The sequence below is a fragment of the Trachurus trachurus genome (genome assembly GCF_905171665.1).
Source record: "Trachurus trachurus genome assembly, chromosome: 5".
Lineage (NCBI taxonomy): Eukaryota > Metazoa > Chordata > Actinopteri > Carangiformes > Carangidae > Trachurus > Trachurus trachurus.
The window spans coordinates 10,128,634-10,138,619 of record NC_139896.1 but is presented as its reverse complement, the minus strand read 5'-3'; positions in this window follow the sequence as shown (position 1 = coordinate 10,138,619).

Here is a 9,986-nt window from a genome sequence, read left to right as displayed (position 1 = left end):
ACAAGGGCATATACGTAAAACTATTTTTGAGTTTACCTATGACACCCCTAACTTATCAACAAGCAGCACACACCCAGATTTATAATGATACACAGGCCTTGAGCACACACACACAGAGGCGTAGAGACATGGACGTAGACGCAGTTATGTACACACCCTAATGTGCACTCAGCAATAAAGCAGACCTTGTGCAACTATCCTGCCTGGCTAAGTCCCTATGAGAACAAAGGGAGAGGCCATTATTTAGTTTTTCATTACATCTGCATCAACTCTCCGCAAAGGGACATCCGGCTGAGATGCAAACGTCTTAGGCAGGGAGTGGTATTGATTAGATTTTTTCAACATCTGGTCACCCGGTCAACATACCTTTCAATCAATAAACCACTGGCTGAGCCCAAAACAAAAAGCTTTATGGAGCGAACATTGATTATGTACATCCATACAGTACATATACAGACTGATGACAACAGCAACAACTGTCTTTCAGAAACAGGCACGTAGGGAGTTTCTGGTGAACACATGACTGATTGATATGCTGAAGCTTAAGGGCTGGGTGTTGGCTCGCTGAAGCTTCACCTACAAGATTTTTTCCAAGTCACAAGAAGAACATAGTCAGCAAATTATAGCAGCGGAAAAAAAACTGCAATAGATTCTATGGTTACTTCTGATGAGCACACAGACTGACAGAGTGTGGAAAAATTGCATAACACTGTATTCATTGTCGTTGTGACATTTTAAAGTAAGTGCAAAGTGCAATTCTGGTCATATCACTGAGGTTTTACATCACCTATGACTTGTGTATTGCATCCTTGGGTGGAGTGAGTGGACACAATGCCGCATTTGAATGAATCACTGTGGAAGAATCAGTCTGACAGCCAAGCCTTTCACTTACAAGAGTTTTAAAAGCACACCTCAACAACAGAAGCTGGAAAAAATGTTTAAACCAGCCCGACATGAAACTCCCGTTTGTGCAGCAGCACACAGGTCAAATGGTGACTTAAACTCTATGAACAGGTGGAGATGTAAGCTTTCCCTTTCAACAGGCAAAATTTAATTCAAAGGTAATACACACTGCAGTGACACAGTAGGTGTAATATGATACTGAAACTGAGCCACAGGAAACAAAATCCCTTTAGGATTTCTTTACAGAGTTAAGACTTTAGACTCACAAATTAATACCAGTGGAGGATTAAAGACACGCATGCTTTAGGACTAGATGACAGAATATGAAAATTAGCTCCATAATACAGAACTGCGGAGACAATTACATCAGATTCAACAGAATTCATTAAAAGATTCAGCTGTATGTTGTTTTCAAACTGTGCAAAAGACACCAGAGAAGTTAGTTCACTCCATTGATTTGTGGATTTGTGTGACAGTGTGGTGGAGACGGCTCATGGAGGCAATTAAGCAACTTTAAAGTTCAACAGCTGCAATTTGCATAAAACGATTATGCTCCATGTCTGAGTCATAACTGTCATAAAACACACAGACCTGATAAGTGCACTTTTACATTCAGTGTTTATTTACACTTAGTAGATCAGGATTATCCCCCCAGATAAAAGGAATCATAGGAGTTATAAAATGAATTTGTGGGTCACTTGGTAGAGTGTACGGTATATCATTAACAGCCTGTGGCCCTTTGCTGCATGTCATCCACTTCCTCTCTCCCCCCAACTTTCCTGTCTCTCTCTCTAACTGCACCTATCATAAAAAGGGTGCAATAAATATAAAGAAGTAACTTTTTGATACTGTTTAAATCCATAACTACATAACTAAATAATTATTTGGGATAGAGACAGGTTTCAAGTCTGCAGTTATTTCATTTGTCTGCGGGAAGTCACAGTGTCAGTCGCAGTGTTCAGTGTCGTCTGTTGCTCCATCTGTTTCTCACAGCAATGAACTGATGTCATACAAGTCTATTCTTTTCCCCCTCCACCTGTCAATATGAAGGGGACAAACAAAGCATGTACAGCACAGGTACATGTCTGCATGTTCCCGTGCATACACATACACACACACGCAAACAGTCATGCTTTAACATGTGTGTAAACATGCACACCACATGACCTGCGGCATTGGCACATTCCCTGTCAGACAGACACACCTTTGGCAATGTAAAATGCCAACTGACCCAGCCTGTAAAACTAGCTGTTGCACCATGGGAAAAAAGACAAATGATGGATAGCATGATAATCTCTGAAGGAACTATGTAAACTTTATCACTTGTGTGACATGTGGTGATGTTGTAATGTTTTTCACCTTTTAACTTGACATTTGCACAAAAAGATTCAGTTTAACGGCGTAAACAACTGACAGTGATGAGCTCAGTATCTCTAATATTGCCCATGTAATGAAAATAAGGAAATACTAGATGTTGTCTTTAACATGTTTGCGTAAGTGAACATGAACATGAGTGTGTGTATGTGTATGTAATTGGACTCCTCTGCTAAACTGGTGCTCATCTTTATATTTAGACCCATGGCTTACGACAGCCACTGCTCTCTCCACCACATCGGATCTTCAAACCCTGCACATCACCTCCTCACACACTGCATCACCTACATTCAACGATGTTCTCAGAGGGAAACTATACAACACATAACTGTAAAACTTCACATCCTGAAAATAATCTTACGAAAATAGCCACGGCTCATTTTAAAATGATAAAAATAATACAGACAAATTCCTGATAAAGATGATCACGACTCTAAAAGATTAACTAGAAAAGATGAAATGAGCTCAAAAGTCAGAGTGATGACGAATTTTCCAAGTTGCTAAATGAGCACAATGGTGGGTTGATAAGAAAGCTACAGATGAAACTGTGCGAGGTTACCACTAACTATAATTGCCAAGCTCACAGGCAGCAGGTGAGAGCGTTAGTGTCACCCATAGGTGTCACCTCCTCCTCTGCACACAGAGGGAGCACCAGCACCTTTCTCAGGAAACAGGTTTACAAACCACAGCTGAGGAGGCAACATTTGCAGACTGAGGCATGACTATGCACAGCAGAGGGAGACAAACACAAGCATAGATGTTCCCTCTGACCTTTAGGCTGCTGCAATCCAGCACAGGCATTTTAATTGTACAGTACACACCCATTTACATTATGACTTCATAAAAAACCATTTAATAAGGTGGATCCAAATAACGAATTTATGTGGTTGGATGATGCTGAGAAGCTAAAACATATTTTTCAGTTGAAAATATTAGCATTTTCTTTATTTCTTGAAAAGGCCTGGGCAGTGAGATGAAGAGCGATATACAGATGAGTATTGAAAGTACTCCTAAGTTGTTTATTAATGTGTTGCACTTGTGTGGCAGGTAATACCAACAGGAAGGACTGTCTAGTTTTCCCATATGGGATGGGCAACAATGGTGGCATGACACGAAAATAAATATTAATTAATTAATTCATTCATTCATTCATTCATTCATACAAGTATGTAACACGCTATGGGAAAAATATTGAGGTAAAAAAAATACTCCCCAAAAAACACATACACACACATTTTAAAATGAAAATCTTATCAAATTATAGCCTATACAATATTAATCAGTGTTATATATGTGGCAATATCAACTTTATAAAGGGAGAGAAGGGTTTAGAAATTGATACATGTTATAATGATTCATTCATGTTTCCTGAATAAATCCAGTACTTTCTATTTCATCCTTTCAGAGTGACCAAATTTTGCTGAAGAAAATCGAAACTGCAACTCAGTGGGCACAGTTAAGCCAAAATAAACTTTTCAGTCCTGCTTGCAGAAAAAAAATATCAATACTGCTCCCCTCAGAGTGCATTCATGAAACAGCCGGGGGAAGTGAAAGCTTGTACCTCGCCAAAACAGGACCCTGCAGTGCGACAGTAAGCTGAGGAATTGCTACTGTGTTGGACATCCAAGTCAAGTGCAGCTGGGAAGAAGCTTCTTCTTTACACAAACACACATGCAAACACGTAACGTTACACGGGCTTGTGTTGTTGTAAGTGCAAAGGCTTCAAAGGCTGAACAAGCATTTCCCAGTAAATTCAATGGGATGTCTGTACAGGATGTAGTGATTCAACCCATTGTGCTGCTGAGTTAGTTACTTAACATCAGATAAAAAATGGTTCTTCTTGCACAATATGATCATGAAAGGTCTAACATTACAAAATTAACTAAGTAAAATTGCCTGGCCAGATACACGTTATTTCTATCAGCAATAGGCCTAATAACTGTATGTCACTCAAATAATAGATCCATATCTTACACAAGTTGAAACAGGAGACTGCAATCTCCCTTACTGATTGTCACCTTGAGGAGTAACTGGAACTAGTTTACTGCCGCTGTGTGTGTGTGTGTACTTAAGTTTATCTCAGTTCAAACAGTAACACACCCTCCTATATTAATTCCGTGAGTGACAGAATATGGGCAAAGCTCTTGTAATTTCAAAATAAAAAGTACAGCCATGTTCATCTTGTGCCAAGTTTGAAGAGCGTTCGGCACAGCTCATACAGTCCAGGACTAGTTGTGCTGGTTTGCTGCAATGAATGGCAGAGCTACAGCGACTATACTGTTGCCAAGCTTGACTTAAGAGTTGACAAAGTGTATTGCCACAGCCTAGGGACAGAATGAAGCAACAGGGGAGGTGAAAAGAAAAATGATGTACTGTACTCACAAAACTCATCCAATACGCTGCGTACGCCATGAGGGATCCAGAGCAGAGAGAACACACTGGCCTGAAATCAAGTATTCAGCCTGCACTGCCACTCTCTCCTGTCTTCACCACAAGATCCTCGCTCTCATGCCTCTTCAGATAATGGTGTGCCACTCCCCTCACACCTTAGGAATTATCGCACAAAGATGTCTGTGCTGTAGTCTCCCAGAAATAAATCACCCTTTTGCAACTGGCTCTTCCGCATTACAAAACAATAACCACTGACCTGTAGCCCTCACAGCTTACTCTGTAGTATACCACCCCTTTGTGCGCACACACACACGCACAGACACACTCAGTTTTCCAAAGAAGGAACTTGATAGAGCACCACTACTTGTTCCCATCTGAGTTGTGCAGTTGCTGCGGGTTGGGAAGTAGATCTGATAACGCTTTTCAGATTTTCAGCCACTGGCAACAACTAGCTATTTATTGATTGTATGTCGATGCGGAATTATTGACAAATCTAATCGATACCATGCTCTGCAACATTATGTGTGACCGTCCGTCCAACAACAACAACAACTATGTCACACATATAAACAGAAAGAAAAAAAATCTTCTGACAGTGGCAGCAACAGGACTTCATGCAACTTTTAACATCATCTACAAGATGAACGAGTCATTCCTCGGTACAATAGAAAAACAACGAACTCACCCCCGTCGCCTCCTTTGTGTTTTTATGGTGACCATGGCCTCTTTTCTTATGTGGCATCTTTTAGATCACGGGTGGATTAACTTTTGTTGCCTGTTCGCCCTCGAGTTCTCAGATGGAAATCAAGAGTCAGAAACTAGGCTGATCTGCCCCCTTGGTGCAAAAACAGCTGCCCCTCCCGCAGTGAAAACTCGGGACTTTGATGACTGATAGTTGGCAAAACAAAATGTTTTATCGGTATGTGTGTGTGTATTATATGTGCGTGTGCGTGCGCGTACTTATATGTGTGTGTGTGTGTGTGTTTAAGATGGAGTCGCAGCAAGTAGGGTCTTGTACGTTATCAGCCAGGTCTTTCATTATAGTGGGGTGTTCACTTCAGGCTCCAAAACACTTGGAAGTTGGTAAAACACACATCTGGCACTTCTTTTATCATAGAATAACATTTGAAAACATTGGCCAATATGAAATAGTTGTACATAAACTACACTACAGTGGGTGATTCAGAGCAGATTTGGACATATGAAAGGACTATGTGCTGCAAACAGACGTGTAACACATGTTCCATGCACGAAAAACTAACAGTCTGGGTCTTTGGCATGATGGGACACACCCCACAGCCCAGGGAAGAGTTGACTCACCGCTGATGTTATCCTTTTCCTCTCAGTGAGCTGCCGCCCTCATGAAGTACAATACTGCGCCCTGGTGGGTAAAACATGGACCGTCTGAGTCAACACAGCCACAGCATCTGGCATCAATTTAACTGGAGGGGAAAGACATTTTGTATTTTTTGTTTTAAGTAAAGCCAAGTAAGCGGTGCTTCAGTCTATGGGTCCACTGCGGGCCTCCAGCCTCTAGGGGGCCTCCAAACCCCACCTGTCTGTGGCCTGCTTTTTAAAATAAATAAATAAATAAAATAAAATAAAAATACACGTAACATAAATATATGTTTAAATACAAATTCCTGTCAATTAATGTAGAGCTATTTTATCTTCAAGTTGCTAGAAAAAATAATCGGTCTGTGTTTGTTGCATAATGATGACGACACAGGTCATCACCATAGTGACCAACCGTGGGAATTTAGCGGTAAAGCCAGCTGGTTGCTACTAGGCTAACATAATGGAAATTGAATGTTGAAGCGGTGAAACACCAAAAATAAACGTTTCTTAAAAAAGGATAACCAAAAAAAAACTGAAACATACCGTCCATGTTCGATTAAAAGTCGGCTACTCGGCATGGTAAGATTAGCAAAGAGCCTGGAGCGGACTATGCTAACGTCATGGAGGAGGAAGGCAGTAACGCGGAAGATGACATGGAGGACCGTATTATGGAGCTGTATTTAAGGTAAGCGACGAAAGGGGGAAAAAATTAAGGTTAGCGATGAAACTCAACGTTTTACACTGGATTTTCATTCCTACGACGGCAGTTGACTTGTTACCAGGGTAAATCACCACGGCAACACACAGGCTAAACTGAGGATCGGAATCGAAGTTGCCAGCGTTCACTACTGACCAATCAGAGACCTGGAAAAAACTGACGTCAGTCCTACAGGATTCCGACGGGACCAAAAAAAAAGTTTAGTTTGTAATATATATATTGTATATTTATATGTATATATATATTTAGTGATTAATTTTTATAGACCAGTGGAATCATGTGGTCTGACTCTTTCCATGTGTCCACTCTAAACTTCTAACAACCAATTTATTTTTATGCTAGCCTAATGTCTATATTGAATATGTAATGAACAAGAAATGACAGACAAGTAAATAAAGTTAATAATAGTTGAATTAAAAAAAAAACAACAACAACAACAGAAAAACAAAGAATCCCAAATAATACAACAAAAGCAGCCAGGCAGAAATGAAATCATTATGAAGTTATGCATACTAATTCATTTCACTATCACACTACTTTCCTTTTCGTAATTAGAAATATAGAATAATGTTATTCAATTACTGTATTTCTGCAGTACCTCAAATGCAGTGATGTGATCCAGTTCATATGCATTAGAAACTGTCAGAACAACAGCACTGGTTTTTAATTACATGACAAGATATTAGCAGGTCAACAAAGTGAAGACTATCAAAACAAAATGAATTCATCTCTGAGATGCATTTCCTGTCTGCAGTGTCTGCCTTTCCCATAATCATTCATCTCTGTTGTCATAGGCGCCCGTGATGTCAGTGGTACACGGAGGAAGGAGTGACAAGTTGCCAAGGTGTCCGTCCAGTCCGATGCCCTTCAGAGACAAAGTGCGTGTGACCTTCACACTTCCTGATAACAGTATGAACACCCCTACGTCAGTGAGTCGTTTCCTCAGTCTATCACCTGCAGGAGTGATGCCAATCTGAGTGACACTGGAGCAACATTTTCACAGCATCCTCTGATAACAGGTGACCTTTGTACAACGTTGGTTGAGCTTTGGTAACAAAACTGATTGGAATAGATTCATAACCTTTGACGTTCATTATGCAAAATGTAGTGTTGTTGACACACCGCCATCTAAATCTACCGGACCAACTAAAAACTAGTCAATAAAACTATCAAAACAATTGTTTGACTTATGACAGATATGACTCAACAACTCTCTGGTTTAGTCAGGCTGGAAAGCTTTTAGATTTCTCAGGGGCGACATTCACTTAAAGTTGCAAGTTGTGTCTGTGCGTAACACAAGCAATATTACACAAAGTGCAAAGGTTCAGATTATTGTCATATTTTTAGTTTTAGTATGAAAACAAAATGTATCGAACACTCTCCATAATCGCATTTCTATGAACCTTATATTATAGTAACAAACATTTTTTAGGGGACAGACAGAGGAGGTTTGGGAGATCTGGTCTGACTGTCTGTGGCTACAGATTTGTCAGGGTGGGTGAGTGACAGCAAAGTACATCTGTCCTGATGATGAGGTTTTTTTTTTGATGTGTTTCATAATATAATGCCTTTTTTAAATTGAATTTCTGTTTTTAATTTAAACCTTCACCATATTTTGATCACATACAGTAGACACAAAACCTGACAGTGACTTACCAGTAAATGTCAAAAGCACTATAATTCTTCTGAACAGTAAATGTGAGATCTGAGATCAGCAGGAAGTGCAGCTGAAGTCTTCACATCCATTTGCCACAGCTAATTGGTCTTGGTTGCATTACCGTCTGTCAAAGTGGCTCGCAGTCACTTTGGCTTTATCTGCGTCATTCTCCGGATAAAAGCAGTGGGCTTTCCTTCACTGCCTGCCTCTGGAGCTGGAAAAATAATTAGCTGACGATACAAGAGCACCTCTGACCTCATTTGACAAAACTCATCGGTGTGTGTGTGTGTTGGTTGTGTGCGCTGGTGTGTGTGTTCTCTCAGAGGAGCAAGGAAGGACCGGATGAGTGATCTCAGGCCACTGTGGTGAAATACACTCTCACACTGTGGAGAGATGAGGACAGAGGATGTTGAGAATCAATGAAAATGAAGTCAAGGATTCAGTCCTCTGTAATGAATCTATCATCTCCTGAAACCAACTGTATGTGCTGCTGATTTTTCTGCGGCTCTTCGGCCGTGCGTCTCCGTGCTGCCGAGCTTTGGTCAGAGCAAACAGCTGTTGCTAGGTAAAGGTGGATTATACTGCAGATCAGGTGCAGACCTGTTTGCACATGGCCAGATGAACAAAGGTATCAGTCATCATCAGCTCTGACAAATCCAACTCTCAGCAATTAACAAGCCCACTCTATTTTCAGACAAACATTGTCGATCTGAATAAAAAAGCTCCTTGTATAATAGTGCTCTAGTCTTCTTGCTGCGTATGTTTACTCTTCATTTACACAGTGTGTCCTACATGAACTGCCCCCACACACAACCTCCATTGTGCTCACAGGAGGGAAAAATAACATCCTCACATCCTTACAGCACCTTTATCTCTGGGACATTGTACTCATCTGAAATCAGAGCACATCACTCACTGTTTCCATTGCTCAGTAAACAACTTCATCAGCACTTGCAGTACACAATACTGTTGTTATAAATAACTGCTAGCAACCGTACGCAATCATACTCGTATTTAAAGTCTGCACTGGGGCATGTTTTAAAAAGTGTGTAGCCTAATATGTGTCTATTGCAGATTTTCACTACACTAAATTATGTTTTGAATGTTAGGTTTACAAAATACTATTCATCTCATGTATTCAGATCTTTCAGACAGTATACAAATATGAATACTGTAAATAATGGTACCATTTTAAAATGTTGTATAATAGCAGCCACTGATGTTGCGTGTCTCATTACCAGAGCTATGACCACCACAGCTGACAGCTTTACATTAATGATCAACATTTGATGAAGTTATGTAATCATTTGAATCATTATAAAGGGACAGCAGATGTTAATGAGCTCTAAGCTAACTCTTGTTAATGAGCTCTCCAAGCTAACTCTTGTGCAATGCATCAGTCGGTCCCTTTACAAATAAAACACCCCTAAATAAACAACTTTCAGTTAAATGCTTTTGGTTTCCCAGCATTTATCTGATTACTATCTGATTTATCTGGTTACTAGCATGGACATTTTATATTATCTTTATCTTTAATCTTTATTTTGTCTTCTAATAGATCCACTAGTTTCTGGGGAAGGCTTTCTCTGATGTATTCCTCCTCCG